Consider the following 14,507-nt stretch of genomic DNA (forward strand, 5'->3'; position numbering starts at 1 on the left):
GCTAAATTAACAGATTCATATGTGAAGCTGCACTGGGTGTCATTGGATCAAGAGGACTGATCCATGTGCAGTTGCTACTGGGATGCAGATTGACACCTGATCAACCCCAGCCGGAGAGGGTGTTTGATGTTGAAAGACCCAACACACCCGTGGACCCCAGGGAACATCATTGATGCATTCCAGTGCAACAGGACTATGTATGTAACATACTAAGTTTATATTTATTTAATGTATGTTACATACTAAGATGTTGACTTTTTCTAATTCTAACTCCCAACCTACGTTTTTTTTCTCATTATTTTTTTTCTGTTTCTTTTAGAAATACAGCAACACCCAAAACCTAGATTAGGGAGGCAACAAAGCGCAAATCCTATGATTGTGTCACATCCTTAACTACTGGGATACCTTCAGCCCAACGATTTTTGCCATGCATCTTTCAGCATGCGGCATGCATTTTTCACTAACCATGAATAACACTATCCTCTGAGTGCAATTCTGATGAGATCTGAGAGTTGCAACTGGCAGTCAGTATGGTTTTTGCCCATTTTTTTCAACTTTTGACAATAATTTCTAGTGAAATATTAGAATTGTGGTAATTTAATTGCTTTGTTATCACCACATTTCTATCTATTCTTGATGATCATTAGATGTTTATACTGCCTCTGATCCAACAGCCATTATTTCACTACACCACCACTCTGACTGGAGTGAACATTTCCCTTTATGTTAGTTGAAGTGGGAAAAATGAGCAAAATTAACTATTCCCTTAAGTAGGAATTTCACATTTCAATATATGACTAAACTTGAGACACAGTAAAATGTATCTATGCTGCACTACAGTATATATTATTGCAGAGATTCCACTCTGCAAAAACTAATTTCAAGGTGGTTGCATCACTGACCCCCAAGCCGTGTTAAACGAGTCGGTTCATTCGCGCATCGCACTCAACACTCTTGCGAAAGTGATGTAGAGTGTGAAGAAATCCGAGCAGAAGTGGTCCAAGAAGACACATTCAAAATACATGTGTAAAAGGTAGAAACAGTAATTGCATCTTTGCTGAGGAGCTTGTAATTGAACCACTAAAAATGCACTTTAATATCCTGGAAACTGGGCTTTTCTCTTGCTCGCTCAATTTCCAGGATATTGTATATAATTAATTTATGGGGATTTCAGAGAGCTGGTAATATATGAGAGACTCCTGGACCTTCCCGGAGAGGTGGGATGTCTGTTATTGTGGTCTTTATCAGAGAGGAGTTAGGTAGAACTTAAGTTGGGGTGACAAGGTACCTTTTCACAGAACCAACATTTTGATCAAAGACATTTATTTACAATTGATGTATCTTTTGACATTCTGAATATGAAAGAGGTGTTGCAGATGCTCTACAGGTAGGCTGGAATATGAATATCATTCTGAACATAATTAATTAATGTTACGATGAATTCTTGGTGCACAGTTTATTCATTGGAGTATAATTCAAAAGTACTGATTTTAGCTTATATCTTTGAATATCCAAATGACTCCTTAATCAAATGTCAGGAATACAAACAATTCAGAACATTTGATGATCCATTTTTCATTGTTGTCGCCGGTTTGGTCTTAACAGGCTGGTGTTACCAGCCTGTTAAGAGAAAAACAGATTTGCAGAATTTATGCAAATACACAAGAACAGACACATTTTTCTGATCCATCGTTCATAAATTAACCTGTTAGATTGACATGGTGGAGTTCACAGCTTCAAACCCCACACGATTGATTGGTGAGAGAGGACAAAATAATATTTTATCAGCCGGAAGGAAGGCAATAAGGCATCTTTGAAATTGAAAAGACATTAAATATAAGACAACAACCTCTGGAATTTTCACTCTCATGTCAAAGGTCTCTGGTGAGGATGCCACAACATTGACAGCTGCTTGGCGTTCTGGGTTTTTTCTGGAAGAAACCCATCATATAAGAAATGCCAGGCAGGTATTCTTGAACTCTGAAAGAAAAAATTATGTGAAAATAGAAAGATAACATAAGGCATGAGATTGAAATAATTTAAGTAGTAAACATATGCTGCACATTAGTATTTCAGGAAAATCAAGAGCATGATGAATTCACTTTTGACCAATTGTTGTGAACACTGAAGGCAGAGCTCCCCAGTTGATCTTGGTGTATATGGAAGGTTTAGATTCTGGCTGGCATGCTGTGGACACCCTCATAGACACGTCATATGTTTGACACTCTGCACCCCATCTGAAGAAAATCAATGAGGGAATAAGGAATCCGACAAGAATAAGTTAAGAAAAATCTCAAAAGACCTTTACCTTTGCTGATGAACAACTCTTATCTACGTTAACATTGCCACAGATTTTCCAGTTTGCTTCTTCACCAACTTCAGAGACTATCATTTCAATGTCTTCTCTTTGGGCTGTTGGTAGATTAAAGGCTATACCTTCATAGCCCAGAGGTTTTCCTGGCAGACTCAGACCAAGTACTTTTACTGTGACTACAGGTTCTGGAGTGGCATCTAAATTCTGCAGCATGGAGAAATTGATAAAATGACTGAGTAATTGCTAGTTTACGCTATTACTCCAGCAATTCCTAGTTACTCTAGATCATGTTAAGTTCCTTTTTATCATGACGGATTCTCCTCTGTACAACTGTATTCTGTAAAATTATTTGGAGTTTACCAGCAGTTTCAAATCATAAATCTCAGGGTGGACTGAATAAGAAATTTGCAGTACATTATGTGTGGCGTTGTAATCAAGCTACAGTCTGTTTGTCCAAATATACACTTCACTATACATAATTGGAAAATTGTTATATTAAACCCTCCTTTTTAAATCAGTTTACATTTGAATTGATGATTTCAGATGTTTGTATTGCACCTGAGATGCTGGGAATGAGTTGGATAAATTGTTTTCCTCACAGGAGGTGATCTCGTCTCTTGTGTCCTACACAGAGGGGGCATATATAACAAAATACCCTCACATTAATTCTGAGTTAACCACTGGAAATCATTCAGCCACTGTAAGTGAAAAAGAGCTATGGCTGAGTCATGGTACCTTGAATACTCTGTGGCTGAGATTCATCATTTCACTGACTCCTGGAGGGTGTTTTCTGCCAGCAGCGACCTGAATCTGATTTTTGTTCAAAGGGTTTGGCATCCTTAGCTTTGGAACAACAAGAAGTTACTGACAAGTAACTTAATAATATAATTTTTGGATTTTATCATTAAGTCAAGGTTCTGGTACCTGGTTCTAATTGATATGAAAAGCGGGTATGTCCCAGGAAGTAATAGAGGATATTCATGATGGTAGTGTGCTCGTTTGGCTTCTGCCTCAATGCAGACCGCAGTTCCATAAATCTTGGCATCAGCACATTGCCTGAATTTCACCTCGGAGTGCTGAGACTGCCGCAGAAAACACAGCCGTTTAGTTTGCAGGGTTTACCAGACATCTCCATCTTGTTATAGTATTGTAAAGGCTGTTGTACCTAATCAGTCCTTGAAGTGGGTAAAATCCTGGCCAGATCCTGTTGGGAGTCCTCTGTCTCGGGCATCATGGGAGTTATTTTGAATGAGGATGGTTCCTCAATGTTTCTCACAACAGCAAACACATTAGAACTGTTTGATGAAGAGTGAGAAATCATCAGGATATTTGGTGGCAGCTTATTACGTATCACAATGGTGCTGTAGAAATCATGGAAAACGTACTTGACTGAAAATAATTCAGAGACAGCTTTGCTTGGATTCAAGTTCATTTCATATTTATGTTCCCCAATGTTTATTTTCATGTCAAATGCCCATGGCAGGGCACTTATTATCTTACTCTTCAGCTCTATGCCACACTGGAAAAGATCTGTGTTGATTCCATGAAAGACAAAATGATGCTTTGTCACCCTGCAAGCAGGAGGAAAGTCAACCTTCAGCACAGAGAAACCATGAAGAGCCCAAAAGAAAATCCTGTCATTATTATCCACACTCATGTGAATTTAACAACTTAAATTCTCACACAAAGCTATCTAATATATAAATTTAGACACCTTAGAATGTATATAGCACATGGACTATTTTTATGGTGTTCATGCACAGTCACTGACATTAAAATTGCTGTTATATCAGTAGCCAAAAAAATGCTGTTTTATCTTAGACTGAGCGGGTTCTCATGAAGACTAGGCATGCTGAGATCACAAGTTCTCCAAACAATACTCACTTTACTTCAGTAACCAGAAATAAAATCATGGCTGACTGCAAATAACTAAATTATATTAGTCAGTGTCTAATTAATAAATCATAACTGATAACTTTTAATAATTACCCAGCAAAGCCATCTGTGTGTGGGGAAATGTCTGAGCTTAGCAGCTCACTCAGACGGTCCTTGGGAGGAGGATTAATTTCAGCTTTAGCTGTAGATATAGAATATATTTATCTTTCTTTTTCTTTTCTTTTGCATTTAGCCCTAATTTTACCATTACTAACAGACGTCTAATGGGAAATTGACAATAAACGGCAGAAGAAAGCTCACCTTTCATTGTAACAGCATTTACTATGGAATAATATTTTCTGATTTCAACTGGGAGATCAAGACAAGTTGGCTGTATGAATTGAGCTTCATACACAAGGTGCGGCTTTGTCCAGTGCCAGGAAGTCCCTTTTTGAACATCCTAAATCTTTTCCCAAACATTGCTCTCCTTCCCTGCTGAAGGACTAAATGACTGAGCAGAAATTAAATGCATCATGTTTCAGTTGAATCTACGCAAGAATAAACAAAAATCACCTGTTGATTAAAAAAAATGAGAATACCTTTATGATGCTTTGAATGGAGTCTCCGCTAACATCCATTAAAAATGCTTCCTGTCCAAACACGGGTGCATATGCTGTCAACAGAGGTCTGTCTTTTGGTAGGTTCTGCCAGTCAGAGAGCTTTAAAAAAAATCAGAACATAGCCACTAATCCAATGACAGACAGAAGTCATACATTTCATAGATTCTGAGACAGAAGATGCTCACGGTTTTCATTATAGTGGCAAAATTGGTGATTCCTAAATCTTTCTTGAGTTGAGGGATTTTTTCTGGTAACAGCTCTGTGAGTCCATCTGCATGGACACCAAACCGGAAACATAATAAAGATTACATATACAAAACATGGTATACAGTACATACAATTGCACTGCAGTTTATAACTTTGGTTTTATTACCTCAAGAAATTGCATTATTCTCCCAATGAAATGAAATTTTCCCTTATATATATATATATATACTGGCAAAAGTATACTGTCATCCATGAGTATACAAATTTTTATTATAAACGATTGAAATCAGTGCACAAAGTCAGATCAACCTATGGTAAGTTTTTGTTTTGGCCCTCCTGTAAAGTTAGTGAAATGTCACTTAAGCCTTTCTGGTTCTCACCCCTTATGTTTTTGCCTGTATGGTAAATAATTTCCTTGTTCTGTAGGAAATCTGCTTCGGAAAGGAACCGCAACTCAACTGTCTTGCCATAACTATCCAACTTACTACAGATACAGTACACTCTGTAAAATGGTGGTTTGTTAATTAATCAATTAATTAATTAATTTATTTTCTGAAACACTGGGATGAAGCTGTTGGGTCATATTTGATTTTTAGTCTTAGGTAGTTTTTGTGTTGTGTTAATGCCTAGTTAACGGCAGTTTCCCTGAGCCCAGCTCCTGTATAAGTAATTAATTCCTTATTAATTACTAAAGGTTTCGCTATATTTTCACTTTAGAATAGGCCTACTCTTGCAGGTTCAAAATAAGTCCTGCATAATTATTTGATAATTATTTATTAATTACTAATGGGCTCCCTATGTTTTCACTTTAGAATACTGTTTCAGGTTCTAAGTAATTCTTGCGGAATTATCCAATAATTCTTTATTAATTACTAATGGGTTACCTGTATTTTCACTCTCCCTCAGTCCTTGTCTTACATACAGAAATTAATGGTAATATGGTATATGCTGAGGAGGAACACATACAGTACTTTATATAAAATATAAAAACTAATGTAAGTTATCGCATGGCACTGGAGAGGTGGTGGGGTTCCTATCGGATGCTGATTTCTTACAAAACAAACTCAAAACAATTCACTATACAGGCCAAACCTCTGTAAAATTTATTGCATTTATTAATATTGCATTTTCATACAGCTACTACTGCTAATACCATTTATATGAAAGGGTCACAACTCAATGTAATTGTGTATGACTGTTCATTAGTAGTTATTTTTCTTGATCCTTAACTAGTAGATAATTAATAGTAGTTCTTCAGGAGGTGTGACAGAATACATTAGTTATTGATTAGCTAACTGTTACTTAACACAATCATAAAATTGTATTACATACTGATTAGTTAACACATCTTCCTTAGTAGTTAACAGTAGTGCGCTAAGTGTTAATGAATCATTACCTGTTAGTTCTTCAGTAATTCCTTATTAGTTATGCAGTAAGTAAGAAACAGTATTCTAAAGTGTTACCGAATAGAAAATAGAAAATATGTCCTATGCCTGATTACAAAGAAATGTGTGTAATTCAAACTATTTCAAAACACAAAATTTTAGACATTGCTCATCACATTAGTGGTACATACTGTACATATAGAATTTATTTTTTCTGTTACCTTGTATACAATGAAAAATGTTACTTCATGTGAAATTATTCTGTAAATGCTAGAATATGAGAATGAGGCTAACTGGTTTGTGTTGTAGAAATAGTTTGAGTAAACAGATCTAGGAGACAAAGGTGTGAGACAGGTCAATGTGATCATAGACTGTGTCATCACAACCTATTAGGAGAGCATGTGACCCGCTAAACAAGTAACAAGATCAAACATTTGCAAACATCTGATATCCAAGCATGAAATTAAATATTAAATAGACACACATAAATATACTTGTCTAAACATGATTAGAAGTAATTTCCCAATCTGAAACCTTAAAATTGCATAAAAAAGATATTTCATAAAACTATTTTTCCGTTTTTTTTAATTGATTGCTTGAGACAGAAAAACTAACCCAATGCAAAAAAGAAGAAAAAAAAGAAATCAATATTCAATCAATCATTTACTCATCCTCATTTCATGCCAAATCCCTAAGACTTTTGAACAGCACTAATAAACATGTTTTAATTTAGGCTTTTATTTACATTAACATTCATTCAAAGCACATGTACAGAAAACAATACCACAACTGAGGTGAGGCCCTTGAGCAAGACACTGAACCCCCAACTGCTCCCCGGGCACCGCAGTAAAAATAGCTGCCCACTGCTCCGAGTTTGTGTTCACAGTGTGAACAACCTCTGGAAGGAAGGAACCAAAAGCAAACTCAAAATACTGGTGGCAGTCCGTCAAGTTCTGGGCTGGGCTCAAACAAGGATGAAGGCAAAGATAAGGAATAAACGGCATGGGTCAGAGCTGGAAGACTGTCTGTAAAGTGTCAGATTCCAACGAGTCGGGCGGAGAACAGTCAGACATGTGAGTAGGTCAATAGCAGGTTAACAGCAGGAAACATAGCAAAGGTGAAATTAGCAGGGAACAGATTGACAGTCCAGATAGGCGACCATGGTGAAAAGTGAATCCAATAGACAGTGCCAGGAATGTAGTCAAGAGTTCTAGCAAGAGTCAAATTTATAGCAAGAAATTGTATTGCAGTAATTAGGCAAGGCAAGTTTATTTATATGGCACATTTCATTCACAATGGTAATTCAAAGTGCTTTACATAAAAGGAAGTAAAAAAAACAATCACAACAATAAAACCAGAAATTTAATATATACTAATATATATTATATATTAGTATATAATATATTATTAATATAAATTTAATATATTACTGTCTCTGGTGGGACATGTAATGTGCTGTCTGTATTTTGGCAGTTCGCGGGAGAGATTTGCTTTATTAAAGTCCCTGAGAATGATTAACACATAGTCCAGGTGTTTTTGTTCTGTGTCTGTGATCTGATCAGCGAGTTTCTGTAAAGCTGAGCTCACGTGCGCTTGCGGTGTAATGTAAACTCTAACGAGAATGAACGAGCAGAACTCCTGCGGCGTATAGAACGGCTCGCAGTTAATGAAGAGCGTTTCTAGATCTGAACAGCACATCATCTTTAACACCGTTACATCTGTACACCACCTCTCATTGATGTAAAAGCATGTCCCGCCGCCTCGCAATTTCCCCGTTGATTCCACGTCGCAATCTACTCTGATCAGCTGGAAGTTAGCCAGATGTAGCACGCTGTCCGGTATGTCGCCATTCAGCCAGGTTTCCGTGAAACACAGAGCAGCAGAGTTAGAAAAATCCGGGAGAGCAGAAAGAGTTTATCCGTTTTTTTGGGTAGCGAGTAGAGATTCGCCAGATGGATGCTAGGCAACACCGTTCTAAATGCGCGTTGACGAAGCTTCACAAGCGCGCCGGCTCGCTTCCCCCATCTGCGAGTCCTGAAGCATATGACCAGAGCTACGGCTCCGCCAACTACAATGCCCAGCAAAACGTCAGAATAATCAAAATCTGGTAAACCTGCACACTGCACGCTGCTCTCTCCCATCTGGAAAATAAGAACACCTATGTGAGAATGCTGTTTGTGGACTACAGCTCAGCATTTAATACCATAGTGCCTGCCACACTGGTTGAGAAGCTTCAGACTCTTGGACTAAACGGATCTCTGTGCAGCTGGATCCTGGACTTCCTGACAGGCAGATGTCAGGTGGTCAGAATGGGCAACAACACTTCATCCCTGCTGACCCTCAACACTGGTGCTCCTCAGGGCTGCGTCCTCAGCCCACTCCTGTACTCCCTGTACACACATGACTGTACAGCAACACACAGCTCCTACGTCATCGTCAAATTTGCTGACGACACAACGGTGAACGGCTGATCACTGACAACGATGAGACGGCCTACAGAGAGGAGGTGAGAACCCTGACTAAATGGTGTCAAGAGAATCACCTCTCACTCAACATCGACAAGACCAAGGAGCTGGTGGTGGATTTCAGGAGACAGAGCAGAGAACACACACCCATCACCATCGACATGACACCTGTGGAGCGGGTAAACAGCTTTAAATTCTTCGGCGTTCACATCACTGAGGATCTCACATGGTCCGCTCACACAGATGCAGTGCTGAAGAAAACACACCAACGCCTCTTCTTCCTGAGACAGCTGAGGAAGTTTCGAATGAGCCCCAGTATCCTCAGAACATTCTACACCTGCACTGTGGAGAGCATCCTGACCGGCTGCATCACCGCCTGGTTTGGAAACAGCACTGCTGGCAACCGCAAAGGGTCGTGCGAACTGCCCATCACATTGTTGGAGGTGAGCTTCCCTCCCTCCAGGACATCTATGCCAGGTGGTGTATAAGGAAAGCCCGGAGGATCATCAGTGACTCCAGCCACCCGTCCCACAGACTGCTCTCTCTGCTTCCCTCAGGAAGACATCTCCGCAGCATCCGATCCCGCACTAGCCGACTGAGGGATAGCTTTTTTTCTCAGGCTATCAGGCTAATGAACAGTCAGAACTAATACACCTACAGCATACTCCCACCTTACAGTATACGCACTGCACTTTAATTCCATACAGTTCAAACTGGACTACCAGTACACTACTGCACTAATACAACAATCTTTTTGCTACCACTGGATACCATCCAATGCACATCCATGACATTTGTGTATCCAGTTTATATATAATCTGCTGCATCTTCGCATATTGTTGTGTGTATATGTGTACATAATGTAGAATGTGTGTATCGATAACTGTATGTATGTCTAATAGTACACTGTGTGTACTGAGTACATGTATGTGTACATTACACATTGTCATCTGTATAAGTCTGTATGTATGTATAGTAATGTTTATATGTAAATTGTTTCTGCACTGTCTGGAGCACGCTCTCAAGAATTTCACTCACCAAGGCACGTGTGCTGTGGTGATGTGACAATAAAAGTGATTTGATTGATTTGATTTAAAAGATTTTGTGGTGCGTTCTGCCGCATGTTCAGCAGGTCATCCCTGGTAAAACTGATCATATTTGAAAAACAAAAAACAGGAAAAACTAACAAAAACAGTACAAACACTGAAGAGCAAAGCACTGTAGCTGCTATCTTCGTTCTGGAAGCAGCGTTCTGGATGAGATGCAGCTGTCTATTGGTCTTCTTTGGAAGGCCGGTGAGGAGATCATTACAATAATCCCCCCTGCTTGTGATAAAGGCATGAACAAGTTTCTCCAAGTCTTGACTGGAAGCAAAACATCTAATTCTTGCAATGTTTTTGAGATGATAGTATGCTGATTTAGTTACTGCTTTGACATGACTACTGAAACTATGGTCTGTCTCCAGAATCACCCCAAGAGGTGATTTTTGACTTTATTTTTTAGTTTGTTTGAGCTCTAGAGTCAAGGTATGCATTCACCTTGACAACTTCATCTGTTTCCAAATGCAATGATTTCAGTTTTCTTCTTGTTTAACTGAAGAAAGTTCTGGCACATTCAACTGTTAATTTCATCAATGCATTGGCAGAGGGAGTCAATGGGGCTATAGTCATTTGGAGATAAGGCTTGGTAAATCTGGGTATCATCAGCATAGCTGTTCTTTCTCATTATTTGACTTAGTGGGGGCATATACAGACTAAACAAGAGCGGTGGAATAATTGAGCCTTGTGGGACTCCGCATGTCATGGACGTCCACTTAGACTTACAGTATGCTCCCCTATACTCACATTATAACCTCTCCCTACTAATTATGACCTGAACCATTTGAGTACCAACCCAGGAAGCCCGACCCAGTTTTCCAGTCACTCTAGAAGTATGTTATGATCGACAGTGTCAAACGCAGCACTATGATCTAGTAGTACCAGCACAAAATATTTTGCCAGAATCATAATTAAAGCATATATAATTTATTATCTTAGGGAGTGCTGTCTCTGTGCTGTGATGCGCTTGGAAAGCAGATTGAAAATTTTCCAGGTATCCAGGTAATTAGATATTTGTTTACTTATCACCAAAGCTTTCTCTATTTTGTTGTAGAGGAGTTCAAGATGGTTTTGGCCCTTTCTCAGCTCTCACCTGCTCGCTTCAATGCTTTTGCTCAGGATCCAGAAGTCGGGTCCATGGCTTCTTCCACCCAAAGTGAGAGTCCGATGTTGATATTATCCAACACTGAGAAGGTGCATCTTGCCTCCATTGAGGCAGGGAAAATGGAGGACTCGCCACCCTTACCTCTGCTTTCGAGGAGGTTGGAGCTTGGAGTTTGTGACTCATGATGTAGCCAAGTTAAACATCGACTGGCCAGCAGAGAAGCAGGAAGCTAGCTGGAAAAGCAAACTAGACGAGAACTACAATTCTTTACAGACCTCTACAGTGAGGTGTTGAGGTTGTGGAGTAAGCCATTCTCCTCACATGTTTCCAGCCCCAATTTTTTGAATACTGCATTGAAATTGGGGCTGAGGAAGAATGCTATGGGGCTATGCTCAGAGTTGAAGAGACACTTGCTTGCTATCCCTTTGATGTTGACTAATTCCCTCAGTGTTGCCCACAAAACTCTGGAAAACTATATCGTCTTGAGGTATCTTTGGCTGAATCTATCTGGCATGAAGGAAAATGATAAAGAACCTCCTTGATGCCCCAGTGTCTCCTCACTGTAAGTTTGGCCATTGAGAGCTTCCAGGAGGCAAAGAGACAAAGGTTCATCTCCTGCAATTCCCAGGTCAGAATAATTTCTCTGTGGGTCTATCCCATCCATGCTTAAGGTCTATGTGGCAGGCATAGCTGCCTTGCACACACCTATAGGCAGTGGGTCTTTGAGTTTGTGCTCCATCAAGTTGATTTTTTATCATCTATTTTCTATCGTAAAATCAATTTTATACACTATAATTTTCATGTCTATAACGTGTGAATATATCCCCTATAGCATTCTACAACAAAACCAATCAGAGCGCCTTGTTATCACTACTTTTATTTTGATTTTCCGAGTCTGCTATTAGCTTATAGCCCATTAGCATCGCCAACGCGGCTGCCGCTAATCTTGCTTACATTGCTAATACTCTATTCACACACATCGTGTCAGGACCACTTCCCACGTATCGACGAGGACACGAAAGGTTCAGTAGACTTTTTGCTTTAAACGAATGGTTATTGTCATGGTGTATGTCACGGAACGCTGCGAGGGTGCCGTGGAAAGACGGAGTCAGAGTCCAGATGCAGGTAAGGCGCTCTTTAATTCAAAAAACAAAAAGCCAACACGGCAAAAAACAAAACAGAAAAGGACTGGGATACGAGACGGCAACACAGTGCATGTATCCCAGACCAGAGCAGACACTAGAAACCAAAACACATCAAATAACAAATAATGCAACCAGGCAGAGTGTTGGGAGAGGGGAGACTATATAGTCCGTGGCAACTCCTGTCGGACAACATCTCCAGGACGCTACGCTCCATCTGACTAGTAAGCCAATTCTCAAATAACTGCTATGATGGCTTTTGTTCTACCCACTTAAATGATAGAAGTACTTGTGTTGTCCAATCTATACAGACTGTGTCTGTTCCCCGAATAGCGAGGTCAAAATATAAATTTAATGCAGGATCTAGAAAAAAATCTGATAGTGATTAAACCAGAAAAACGCAAAATAAATGAACAAAAACCATTTTTAAAGCATGGGCTCCTAAACATTATATCACTCACACCCAAAGCAGTTATTGTAAATGAAATGATCACAGATAATAATTTTGATGTACTCTGAGTCTACTCCACCAAGCTACTGTTATAAACATGAGCCCCGTCAGACTGGTCGTGGCGGCAGTGTTACAACAATATATAGTGATATTCTCAATGTTACTCAGAAAACAGGATACAGGAGGTTTAACTCATTCGAAATACTTCTGCTTAGTGTTACACTGTTAGATATGCAAAATAAATCTTTGCTATCTCTTGCTCTGGCTACTGTGTATAGACCACCAGGGCCATATACAGATTTCCTAAAAGAATTTGCAGATTTCCTCTCAGATCTATTGGTTAATGTTGATAAGCTGTTGATAGAAGCTGTTGATAGCTGTTGATAGAAGCTGTTGCCCCCCTCAAATCACTCTAGACTCCTCATATCCAGCACACTCCCTCTTTGAACTGTTACCGTCTGGTCGATGCTACAGAGCTCTGTGCACCAGAACGACCAGACACAGGAACAGTTTCTTCCCTCAGTCAATACATCTCATGAACACTCAACAATAAACATGGAACACACAACTAATACATTATCCATTCACCACACTCACTTATTTAATTTTTATTTTTTAATTTCTAATTTCTAATTGGCACATACTTGACCTGTACATACATAGTTGTCTATATTATATATTGATTTTTTTTTTGCTGCTTTGTACATTGGTTATTGGCTATTTGTTGTTATTTTGTTTTTATTATCTGTGTCCTGTCCTGTTGTTGTCTTTCTGTTGCACTGTGGAGCTTCTGTCACTACAACAAATTCCTTGTATGTGTAAATATACTTGGCCAATAAAGCTCATTCTCATTCTCATTCTCTCATTCTCATAAAGCGCTAATTGTCAGAGATTTTAACATTCACGTTGATAATAGAAATTATGCTTTGTGTTTACTGACCTAATAAACTCTTTTGGAGTCAAGCAAAATGTCACCGGGCCCACTCATCGTTTTTATCATACGCTAGATTTAATTATATCGCATGGAATTGATCTTACCGATATAGATATCGTACCTCAAAGTGATGATGTTTCTGATAATTTCCTTGTATCGTGCATGCTGTGTATTACTTATATTGATTATATGGCTCCGCGTTATCGTCCGGGCAGAACTATTGTTCCAGCCACCAAAGACAGATTCACAAATAACCTGCCTGATTTATCTCATCTGCTCTGTGTAGCCATAAATACACACGAACTAGATGAAATGACTAGCAACAATAGCAAATATCGAATCTTAAGAATGATTCCCTAAAAGCTAAAATTAGAACAATAGTTCTAAAGTTACCACACTAGTGAACTGGCAAATTACAGACCCATTTCAAATCTTAATTTTATGTCTAAAATTTTGAAAAAGTTGTTTCTGCTCAATTGTGCTCCTTTTTGCAAAATAAAAAAATCTCTATGAAGAATTTGAAGTCATTCTCTTTTCACTGGGATTGTTTAAATTTTTGGATTTATTTTTAAAGTCAAAAACTGTTACTCTAAAAAATAACAGGTTGACAGTAACAGCCTTGATGATTTCAAACAAATTAGCTAATTGTTAGCTAATAGTCAAGTTCACAAAAGTACATGTTGTAGACTTTGAAAGGGTGTTAATGGTAGATTGTAGTAAATGTAATAAATAATTGTTTACATTTACATTTTAAAAATGGTAACAGTGTTGACATTGCATGATGTCCCCACCTCAGTCAAGCATCATAAATCATACAAAACAGAACTTTATTGAAGTGAGAGAGAAACATGCTTGTGTTTTAAGTGTTGGAGTCCTCGTTGAGAGATGATGTAACCTCCTAGAAGTGATGTC

Source organism: Barbus barbus (assembly GCF_936440315.1).
Source record: "Barbus barbus genome assembly, chromosome: 35".
In the NCBI taxonomy this organism is placed as follows: domain Eukaryota; kingdom Metazoa; phylum Chordata; class Actinopteri; order Cypriniformes; family Cyprinidae; genus Barbus; species Barbus barbus.